The sequence below is a fragment of the Diadema antillarum genome, unplaced genomic scaffold, assembly GCF_040938485.1.
Source record: "Diadema antillarum isolate AM-2024a unplaced genomic scaffold, OU_Dant_1.0 seq00000338_RagTag, whole genome shotgun sequence".
Classification (NCBI taxonomy): Eukaryota; Metazoa; Echinodermata; class Echinoidea; order Diadematoida; family Diadematidae; genus Diadema; species Diadema antillarum.
In genome coordinates, this window is record NW_027271351.1 from 245,325 (window position 1) to 257,863 (window position 12,539).

Sequence of the window (12,539 nt, forward strand, 5' to 3'; positions counted from 1 at the left end):
CTTTATCACTTGGCATTAGCTTCACAATTTGCGGTATCCCAATTTTTCTGGCTTAAAAACAAAGTGTGAACAGAAATATGCACAGCTGGGGGCAACATTCCAAATGATCACAAAATGTTTTTGATCATTATGTTGTACATCTCCTTTCAGCAAACATACTTAAAAATATAACACCATTTTGCCACACTTATGTTTCTATTCAATTTCAATTACAAATACAGTTCAATTCATTTCATCCAAGTTTATTAATGCTCACTTTAATTTGATATTCAAGAAAGATCTATTGTACACAGTTTGTTTTTTGGTGGTTTTTTGTTTGTTTGTTTGTTTGTTTTACTGGTCATTACAAAGATCATGTACACGTACCTGTGTTGATTTCTGCAAAAAAAAAGAAAAGAAGAAAATCGCCCCTCTTTTATGCTTTTGTGCATGTGTGTAGAGTTGCGAATCCAGTGTTTTCTAGTAAGCATTTGACATATTTACTGTGCGCTTGAAACATATTCTGCATAGCAAGCAAACTTATAACCTTTATCGATACTAACAGCACAAAGGGTTTGAACTACTGGTACACTGTATATGTCAGGGACCTGCACTATTACTCTTGGCATAGTAACCATGTATTTTGTTGGTTTCTTTCTGAAGACATTATTGGAAGCTGGCTGCTGTGTTTGCCCTTTTCACTACATTCCTTTTCTGGTCACCAAAGTACAGTACAACAAGATCAAAGCAAAGCAATCACTGAATTGTTACAAAATTATCCATGTTCTTATATGCTGGAAGGGAGGGGGGCATCAGTTAAAGTCTTTCTCAAAGAAATGTTTGAATGTTAGCTGCACTTTGCAAAGGAAGTCTGCACGGTACTTAATGTTTCACTCTTTTGAATCAACTATGCTTGATTACAGTTTGATTTTTATAAAAAGATAGTCCAATATTTTTAAGGTTTTAATTACAAGTCATAGAAATTCACCGTCATCAGTCACAAAGTCTAATGAGGTAAAGTGGGTAGGCTGATTGATGGATCTCCTTGAAATTCATTTTTATAGGCATATTATTGTTTTTGTGAATTATATTCTAATGAATGGGAGTCCTTACGAAACCTTACATCTATACCCTCATTGTGTGTCATTGTAGTTCTCACATTTACTTTATGTCACATATATGCCTTCCAAATAACTGTCATATTGCTTCTTTGATGAGAGGGCTTATGAAAACACAATTACCTCGCAACACACAGCGAGAACAGATTCTAGGTGATCCCTCGCATTTATCCCCAAGTTGAATTATCCTTCGGGTTTATGCCAGGTTCAAGTGTGTGCGTGTGTGTCACACACATACACACTGCTATAGCTTCTGACCACCCGAGCATTGAGAATTAAGGGTTTCTGGGACGAACACTGTACTAGGGCTTTCTATAGCTCAGTCGGTAGAGCACCGGTCTAGCAATCCGGAGGTCTCGGGTTCGAATCCCGATGGAATCCCATTTTCTTTGCTCACTTTTCCACTAATAATTTATATTCTTTCTGGTCAGTTTATTCTGTCTTTATTTGTTAGCTAATATTAAAAGCGTACAATAGAATTGGGCGCTTGCCACTTATGAAAAAATGAAGGGAGAATTTCATGATTTAGTAATATAATTTACCTTCAACCTAGTGTATCAATACAGGCATTAGTGTGGCTCCCCCGACTGTCACTTGTGAGTATAGGGAATAGGCATCAGTGTGGAGGGCGATAGTTAAACATATGCTTTTGTGAAGACAGGATGGCAGAGTCATTACCAACATTAACGGCTTAGTCTGGGACCACACATTTGAAGGGGGGGGGGGGGGGGAGATATTGCCTGAAATCTCATTAACGAGATACCTGCACATGACAGCAGAATATATTCTTTTCTGTGAAGCTTCATAAAATGTTCCCATGGGGAAAAAAAGAAGAAAAAGAATGTACCCAGACAGATGATAAGTGGTATAGCAAATGAGATGAACATAAACTGATTCTGTTGTGTGCCTGTAAACTTACACACAGTCTTTCATAATGTGAAGAGCTTTGACTATCACACACATACACACAAAAAAAAACAACAACAACCCAGTGGTAACACAGTAACATCAAAACGAAAAGTGAATTGATACCATATCAACATAAAATTTGCATAAATCTTTGAACAATTCATCACAGAAATTAAGACAACTACAATGTAGCTGGTTTTTACAATTAAAAAAAGAAAAACTAAAAACTAAAAGTAACTCTCCTTTCTTTCCATTTCTGAGTCAACATGTATGTTATGAAACTGTTCTCTTTTATCTCAGATATCAAAGTAAGGCAGCATTCAAAAAAAAATATGGAATCCAGGATGAATGGAATTTAATGCACACAGCATGCCCTCCAGATTCAAGATGTTGCTGAAAATATGACCAAAAATGCCCTGATTTGAGCATTATCTTGACTACCATGCACTTACATGATAATACATGGTATCATCATTCTGTGTATTATCTTCTTTACATTGCTATTTTTTTTTACTTGCCTGAGTGATTAATCAATAGTGGATGAAGATGGCATATGACTTGTGTTACATGTGGTTTGCAATTCATACAACACATGTGGTGGGAAAGCATGCCGCTAAGAACGTGTTGATTGGACTTGCTTACATGTTGTTGGTTTGTTTTTTTTAGCAAAATAAAAGACTGCTCTGACAGTGATCTCACAAAACCCATCTCTAATAGTGCTAACTATTTCGCTGTTCCCATTATCACAGATGATGCAGTAATGTGAATAGGCGGGGGAGGAAGGGGATCATCCACAGAGACTCATGACAAAAACTTCAGTCTGTTCCTGCTTGAGGCCCGAGTCCAACATGCAAAGTTGTTTGATTGTGATGCACAACCATCACATGACAGAATTTGAGGACCTGAGGTGGTCAGACACCACAAGTCAAATACTGGGAAAAGAATGGGTGAATCTTAGCACCCCTATACCCCCCCCCCCCCCACTCCCCTATTCACATTGGCTAAGAAGGTGAGGAGTAATGAATGTGTACACGCAGTACCGAGGTGAGATTAGTGTCATGGAGGGCGGAGTCACTGTGCACACAAACTACGTGTTGGTACACAGCTATAGACAAGTAGAGAGATGTTACCGCACGATAATGATAGCACATTAGTGTTAGTAATGTCATGCGACAAACATGACAGGTAAATAGGCACACATGCTGAGCATGTCAAATATACATGGCACACATCACATCACATTAACACATGCTTTTACTGGCTACACTGCCTAACATGTCAGTCACCCAGTACCAATATATTTACAATTTTTGCTTTATGAACAATCCAATATAGCTCAGCATTTTTCAAGTTGGTACTATTTTGAAGGGGAAAAAAAGTCTGAAAAAAGTTGTCACATAAAAACTGACAAATCGAAGAAGAAAAAAAAACAAAAACATAAAAACAGATTCTAACGCAAAAAGGTGCAAGATGAAATTACCTCTTCTTCCCATTAAAATGGAGCTGAATTCACCATCTGTAATTCAAGAAATGATTTCAGTCCATACAGAAATGAATTAGTATTCATGGACAGTGCTATCTTGTGGCTGCAAAGGGTGGGAAAGGGATGCATACATCAAAGTGGATCTCGCCGAGAGAGTCATATGTGGCTGCCACAATGAACTACATACTCAAGAGCTGCGGATGACATCTGATACGCTCTCCCTCATTTTGTGTCAATAGGTACATCACAACACATCTGGCCAATGCTAATACAGATTATTGTGCTAAGATATAAAATGACTCCAGGGTGTGTGGGAATATACACAACATGCATACCTAGGCCTACTCTCACTTCCTGGTTTCACTTTAAATCAGTCCCATTGGAAATCTCTTAAATCACCCAAGAAGATAAAAGAAATAAATGATAAGAACACATGCAGGCTTTACCTATCTGATTACCAAAAACAGCAACAAAGTTGATTCATTGCAATGGATTGTATCCCTAATGCTCTGTGAGACTTGTACTCTAATGCCCTGATGTGACGCTGTCAACTCACTTGTGAAATTTAATACATACAGAAGTACATGTATATTACTCTATACGCCACATATTTAGCAAGTCTACCGGTAATTTTTCATGAATCGGGACTTCCCAACAATTATGCGAGTGGTTAAATTTGCGATCGTGGAGTGCAGTAATGAATGTAGAAATGTAAAAGCACACGTCACATTTACGTCAAGATCAGAGTTAACAATTTGTGTGTTAAAAATTCATGACGAGCATCCGACTCGCGAAATTCGCAAAAATGAAAACCTTGCGAAATGTATGGCATATACAGCATTACTGGTCTTGAAATCTAACATTAAAAATAAAAATCACTATATAGTATCTGTGAGACAGTTTTGCTCCTATAATCTTGCATCATTAGTTGTAATTGCACCTTAATGTAGAAAACAGACATGCAAAACTTATTAAATGGAACAAACATATCTTGACACGTGAATTTGGTATTTATCAGATCACAGAAACAGACAATAAACAAAGGAAAGAGAAGGAGGAAAGGGCGGGGAGAAAACAATAACCGAGTGAGAGGTCTGTGTGAATATATTTAGTGTGATTGGTTAGTTTCATTCAAAACTACTGATCCTATACCTTGACTAGGTAAATGTTGAAAGTTTGACATCACACTCCATCAGATGAAAGGCTCACTGAGACTGTGAGAGGCTTTCTGAAAATTAATGGAATGCAACAAAGGAAGGAAAAAAAATTGGGAGTGAAATAAAGGAAAAAATAACGATAGGAGGCATGCCCATGTGTGATACGTGAAGAAATAAATGTACACAAGCTGAGCATGAGTGAAATTATGGATATATTTGCAATCACACACACATACACAAACACACACACAATGAGGAAAGGAGTGGGGAAAAGTGTGAGGGGCCTTCTTAGAGCTGAAAGGGCAGAATAGGTAGATTCAAAATCAATGTTCAAGAGTACATTTTGTTTGCAGTGTGAATGTCATACTGCCTTCAAACAGTGTCAGAGATACCTCCACAATCATGATTATCAATACTGATTAGTGATGCTAATGCTATGCTGTATTAGTAGATTCAAGGTACAGACATGTGTACATGAGATGCTAGTCTACATTTCAGACCAATGCAAACAGACAATAAGCAGCCTTCTCTGACTACTGCACAACTCATGCTGATTCATTACCAATAAAAACCGAATTTGAAAATAAATATCTCTTTTACTGGGCATTGTGGTCAGGATATTAAAATGTTGGTTCAAATCAATCCATCAACAGCATGACATTACGATTCTGAACATATTATCAAGCTGCACAGGATTGCTTTGTTTGCTCTTGGATTCTTCCTTGTCAGCCATCATGAATAACATCTGGACATGAACGTGACAGCATATTTGAGCCGAAGCCAAGGTTTCTGACGCTCTAGCTGCTGGTTTTTAGCCCAGGTGCCGCCGGGACAAAGTTCAACCATGTTTGAATGGCTGACAATGCAGAGTCGATCATTCATGGCACAGTTCTGATAATGGCACTCGAGCATAGTATTAAGCATGCGGGGATCTGATTGTTTCCATGTCATTGCAATCTACACTGGGCTGCATGCATGTTATCATGCATTCTACCGGTGGTTGGGGAGAGCCAATAACAAAAATGACGACAAACTCCTGTGGGAATATCTCTCAATTTCCTTGGCATGTTGATGCTTTGGATACATAACAAATTTTAAATCTGATCCCAAATCTACCCTACACTGTTTTAGTACTACTTATTGTTATGATCCCTACCAAGGAAGTCTGCACGGGCAATAATATGATTTCAATTTCAATATTGACATGTGATACTAGTCGTTATAAGAAATGAATGCTCTGGGAACGGTTTCGCTAATTGGCTCAGCCGCTAAAGATTGGTAGTTGAATAATTTCTTCTGCTGGTTAGTCAAACATATGAAATATGTAGCCAATATAATGGCAAAGTGTAAGTGTAAATTGATATTTTATTAAATCTATGTACAAACAATGCAAGCATTCTGTTTCATGGTGGTTTACCTGAGATGGCCGGATAAAACACATGAACATTTCTGGTCACTTGACTGAGAAATAAGATTCTGACCAATGTGTGAAGCTCTCATAATTATGTTGAAATGACCGTCATCAGCACAAAGCAAATTGAACATGATTCCCAGCAGAACTTAGGAGCATTTGCAACCATAGACCGTAAGAATCTAAAAATGAATAGCTATTCGCTCATCTCCAAGGGGCAGAGGAACATAAAGATAGAAAAGAATGAAAGAAATGCTTGAGAGATGTACAGGTGATTGAACTTCATTTATTAATGCGCACAGAATTGGCCAGTATGGAGTGAATTTTCACATAAAGCCATGATAGACCAAAGTTTTGTTTTTATTATTTCAATACTAGTACTCATGTAAGGACTGGGTTCTCTTCAAATTCAGCAAGAAAAATGTTCAGTCTAGTTGCTAGAATGGAAGATTATATGTGCATCTCCCCATGATACCATGAGTTAAATAATTGATGTGTGGGTGAATAGTGACAGTGACACACAAAGACACAAAAACCAGGCACATAGAGTACAGGAAACAATGTTACAGGGCTACAAAACTTGGGGGACCATTCATTATCTTCATCCTTCAAAACAATACTTGTTGTGTAAAGGGTTTGTTAATGTTTACTGAGGAAAGAATGGAATGGAGATCAGGTTAATATCACAGCCAGTTGAAGCCAATCACAAGTCACACGCACAGAGCTGCACTTGCTCCGCTGCAAGCAGAGCATGACAAACCCTTCTGCACAAGAACTTAATTTGTCAAATTCTCCTTTTTCTTATTAACTAGTAATCATTATTTTATCAAAATCTGCAGTAACAAATGAACAATGAGACAAACAAACAAACAAACAAACAAACAAACAAAACGTTAAAAACTCTACCCAAACGTAGCATAAGTTAATCATTAGACTCTTTTCATTTTCCGACATTTTGCCATGACTAGTTCTGCAATTGGAAAGTGAATGGCTAGCAGTAGGGTGGATGAGAGAGAAAAAAAAATAAACAAAAGTAAGAATAGCCAAATATCTAATGAAGAAAGTCAGTAAGGATTTGAAAACTAAAAAAAGGATGCTATCCCCTGACAACATACAACATGTCAACAAGAGAAATGTTAAACCATGTTTTGTTTTGCTTTTCTTTACTTTTGCTTTCAGAAGTCAAACCTTGGATACAGAAAATGAGAACGGAGAAAGAAAAACAAAACAAAACAAAACAAAACAAATGAAACAGCTCACATAATAATCACCTCCTTTGAAAACAACAATAAGTGAAAAGAAAACATTTACTTTCGGAGAGCAGCTTTAAATACTTGCCAGTTTGACGAACAAAATGACAACATGGCTGCTGTTTTGAGGTCTATCAGCACTCTTAAAATACAATCCAGCACAATATTAATGAGCCATAATTATGGGAAATGTGGAGTCATAAATTGTAGAAGAGAGTTTGCACAACAATTGCAGAATTTTAGTCCAACTAGAAGCATTCAAGGGCATTAAATTCATGTTTGGGTGTATTCTGTAGCTTACTAGTATCATTTATTTTGCTGGCGGTGTATCAAGATCAAACTCTTGTTGGCGAAGGGGGTTTTGAGTTGCGTGCAATCCACTAATAGGCAAACTACCCGTATTACTGCACTATCAAATGGTTAATAGGGTGTAACTTCTCATTTAAGTGATCTTCAACCAAACAGGCATATACTATTATACATATGAAAGGATAAAGTGTATTGTGGTCATGAAGAGAAAAACTGAATGGCCAGTACAAGTACATAAACAAATGAACATACATGTACCTGTGATCACAAAACACAACAGTTGTACATTTACATAAAATATGTGTGATCACAGTGGCTCTGAATACTGAGTAGATCGAGTAAGAAGATGACATGCGGCAGTATTACTCAGTCTCAAATAAGATTGGAAAATGTTTCTACCAGCCTCCCCAACAGCAGAATTATTTGGAAACCAACAAAATAAACAAACTGAGTTTTCTTGCATGCTTACACAAGAGGAGACATCAAACAAGTGTGTTAATGTGGTTAAAATGAGTAAATAATCATTAGATAAAATTTAAACAAACTTACAATTTATTGTAACTTTTCTTTAATACACAGAGGCAAATCACACAAGTCCCACACGTCCACATTAAAATCAGTGCATTTCCAGTGTACATGATCTTCCTCATATTTCTGCAGTTCCATCTAAATCTTACAGACCAATACCAGCAAGAATACAGTTGTGAGAATTTTCTTTTAAAGAATAGGAGCTTGCATTATCACTCAGAGAGATTTCATTTGCTTCTCACACATAAATACTTGTGAACAAGACTATGCCGGGGCATGATTTTGATCCATTTTTAAAAATGATGGTATGCATATACAATGTACAGCAAAAAAATGAAAAAGTATCCTCACTTTGATATCTGCATGAAAAAAAAAAATATTTGCAATGAAGATGTTTCACTTCAAATGTAACTTACATTCCCTTAAAATTAATTATTTAAGGCAAGAATAAGAGGAGTGTGAGCAGAGTTCATTTTCAGTGGAATCAGAGCCTCTTGCCTATCAACTTTGGGATACAAAGTTTGCAAATTCAGGTAAAAGCCTCGTACACTGCAATTAAATGTGAACAACTTTCTGAAGTCTTCACATTCTCTTATCAAATACGTTAATTCCTCACGATGTACCTAATGGATATGGCCGTGCACAATGGCAATACAACTTTGATGGGGCAAAATAGTGATAAACATGGAAGTTTGATCATATATGTTCATGTAAGAAAAAAAAGTCGATGGCAACAGCATTAACCTTTATGCTATTAATTTTCTTGAGCTATTACGCACTGCACATTGAATGTCAGAATGATGGCGGCATGCCGTGGCAGAAATGGAAAACAAAAATGACATACAGTTTACATACATGTATATTTGTTATGATGCACTGGGACATGAGAGTAATAATAGCTGTGTATATCATTATAGAGACTGAGTGCATTTCCCCTGTGGTTAAAAAGATACGAAAAAATATAGAATTGCACACCGCTAGACAGAATAATCCACTTCACATGATAACAACCAACAAAAAACAAAAAAAAAAACATTTCAACTATAATACTCTGAAATCACAAATCTAACATTTAAATTGACAAACAATGTACAGAGGAATAAGTGCATGAAATTAAAGAAACCATTAGTGAGAGGGTACAGGGAAAAACTACATTAGCAATTCTACATAATATACAGCGCGATTGCACTTGTGATAGCGAAGTGACATGACGTTTTAAGCTTGCATGGGCTGATTTGAGAAAATCTCCCCTCTATAATACAGTAGGCCTATCTATAACAGCATGAACGGAAGACTTGATAATAAACTTCAAACTATGTTTACTGTAAACGTCAATATTTTCGCGCGATTAATTTTTCGCGCTGAGCGGCTCGAAAACATATTCGCGGGTTCTTAAATTCGCGCTCCGCAGCAGGTTACTTTACTGTAGTACACATTCACTGCTTTCATCCAAAGCCTCTGCTACATAGCTTGCTATGCCAGCGTACGACAAGCGACGTAGCGAGCGGCTCGACTGCGAGTACAAGCACTCGAATACGTAGTACAGCTGTGACTCTAGTACCGTAGTCACGGGGGACTGTAGCATCGATGCGTGCGGTGCACACATGCATGCTACAGTACACAGCAATCTAGGGTATCGTCTCTTCGCACAGTAATAGTAGCGTAAACATGCCTGTACATTGTACTACGTAGCAGTATCATCGATGAAGCGCACACAATTCATCCCGTTCAAAATGTGCGTAGAAAATTAATGTACCGCGAAAATTTCCACGTTTACAGTAATACACAGCAGTTCGATCTCCACTTTCTCTCTCTTTCTTTCTACTTGTTTTTTTTTTTTTTTTTTGGGGGGGGGGGGTCAAGTATTTAAGCGTGCTATTTTGAATAAATTACAAATATGAAATAAATCTGTGTTTTGGCACTTCTAACCTCACTACATAAATTCCCTAGCATGAATTCTTCTCATACATGACCTACATGTAAGCCTTGTAACTGAACATTAAACAAGAGATCATCTAAAACCCCTTGTATCAATACGACAGCCACAATTTCAATTAATTTTTTTTTTGTGCCCTTTTTATTGTTTTGGTTCTTTGTAGTTATGGGGAAATAATATGTACAAAAAAAAATGGTCCATCATTACAAATACACATCATTTTATCTCTTTATAGCTCACTGTCACAAGAAAGCCTATAAGGAAAGGGATGAAACTATGGATTTAAGCGGAGTTTGCAATGGAAGGTGATATTTTGTGTAATTCTCTACATCCATGGGTGTAGACGAATGAGGCATTGAACTATCATCACAGCCAATGGCAATGGAGCTGAGACAGAAAGCTGGCATCAAAATGCTCTAATGGAATGCCTGGCCGGAATGGGAGCATGGAATGCACTCCACTGGCCTACCAGGCTTAGGATATGAACAGAGCTTACATTACACACCTAGCAGCTTTTCAAGTACGTTACCTTGGAAGTCTAGATGGAGCTTCAACGCAACCAGACGCTGCTACACAACCGGAGAAGCTCGATGAGCCCTAGGTGTACTGGTATTAAGCGACTCGAATGCTTTAAAATCTTGTGCTACACAACTCTTTTCCATTGACATGCATGCGACCATGCTGCAACAGGGCCTCAACAAGCACAAGCTAGCTAGCTACAAGCAATATTTTCTTCTGGCCTATGGGTGCACCGTGTGCTCAGGCAGTATTTCCACGAGCATACTATTCCCTCTAAATGGATGGCATTGGCAAATGCGCAGAGACACAGCTTGCTGGCATGGCAGATCGACGACATGTACATTAGCACAACACCACGAAGGACCAATAGAAATTTAAGGTCGTGAGTGCATTCACACAGAAGGCACAGGCACACACACACACTGAATTCATACACATAGCATGGAAAGCGCACGTACACACACAATACCGGTGGAGCAGAACTCTGGGCCTCACGCTTGCTGCAGTCAAGGAGTTTCTTCAGTTTGTACAAACTACAACGCAGCACAAAATCCCCCCCCCCCCCATACAAAGTGCTAACAAAGGATGAGGTGTATAGAGCCATAATGGTTAATTGATTAGGGATCCATGAATTACATGTTCACTCAAGGTGATGGGAGATGGAGATTAGTGGTCGGGAATAACAAGTTAATACAGCGGGTCATGATGTACATGTACATGCCTCTTGAGTAAAAATGTGGCTGAACTCTAACCTCAGTCTAGAGGAAAGACGTGTACTCTGACAAGGCTGCTAGGTCTATGTTAGAACAGAAACAGAACAAACAAAACAGGCATCAATATTGGGGAACATTCTCCTCAAAAGAAAACATAAATGAGATCATACATGTACCTTCCTTGCCACAAACAGCAAGCACTGCTCAGGAATTATTAGTCATTTCAAGAAAAGGACTAGCATGATGGCTACCCACACACCTACCACCAATTGGCAAGATCAAGAGCACATGACATATTTCTTGCAAATGCTGATATATCTTGGATCGATACATCAGTGAACAGCCAAACACAAAAAGAATACACATGGTACATTATGTAGACGAACAAACACAAAATATGAAAACACAACACCTTTTAAACAGAAGAAAAAAGTGAGCATGTCCTTTCTTATTACTAAAACTATCACCAGGATTATAGAGTTTTGCAAACTTTAAAGGACAAGTTCACCTTCATAAACATAAGGATTGAGAGAATGTAGCAATATTAGTAGAACACATCATTGAAAGTTTGAGGAAAATCGGACAATCCGTTCAAAAGTTATGCATTTTTGAAGTTTTTGTGCAGTAACCGCTGGATGAGAAGACTACTGCAATGTGTGAATAATTTAGATGTCACATGCGTACAACAATATAAGGAAAATATAAAGAGAATTTCACAAAATTTCATCTTTTGAAAAAAGTACACATTCCCCCGACTCGTTATCGACAAATGTTATGGGTAATATTATTCCCCCTGCCTTTAGAAAGAGGAAAGTCAAGTGCTCTTTTATTATGCGAAAAAAGTGAAAATATGTTGAATTTTCTTTACATTTTCTTTATACTGTTGTACGCATATGACTCACAAGCTGTAGTAGTCTCCTCATCCAGCGGTTCCAACACAAAAATTTTAAAAATTCATAACTTTTGCATCGATTGTCCAATTTTCCTCAAACTTTCACTGATGTGTTCTACTAATATTGTTGCATTCTCTCAATTCTTATGTTTATGAAGGTGAACTTGTCCTTTAACGGGTTTCATACGATAGCTGCAATCAAAATGCAGAAATCTGAATCAATGTTGCTAGCTGTGACCGTTGTAACAAAATTTACAGTGAATTGAGATGTCGCAGAGTGTTTTATGAAATAGGATCCTGGTTTCTTTTTCACACAGAGTACAATTTGTAGTTTA

At 37.6% G+C, this 12,539-nt stretch overlaps 1 protein-coding gene and 1 long non-coding RNA gene across 2 annotated transcripts in view; both read right to left on the reverse strand.

Annotated features, from left to right (window-relative positions):
* The window catches only part of LOC139730817 (uncharacterized), a 28,029-nt gene extending 16,714 nt beyond the window's left edge, over positions 1 to 11,315 (reverse strand). The window contains exons 1-3 of the long non-coding RNA XR_011710945.1: positions 10,610 to 11,315; positions 4,642 to 4,717; positions 3,487 to 3,522 (exon numbers count right to left, since the gene is read on the reverse strand). This is a non-coding gene — a long non-coding RNA (uncharacterized lncRNA). The remainder of the gene's footprint in view (positions 1 to 3,486; positions 3,523 to 4,641; positions 4,718 to 10,609) is intronic.
* Positions 1 to 12,539, reverse strand: part of LOC139730816 (uncharacterized) — a 76,149-nt gene that overhangs the window by 41,400 nt on the left and 22,210 nt on the right. The window lies entirely within an intron of this gene.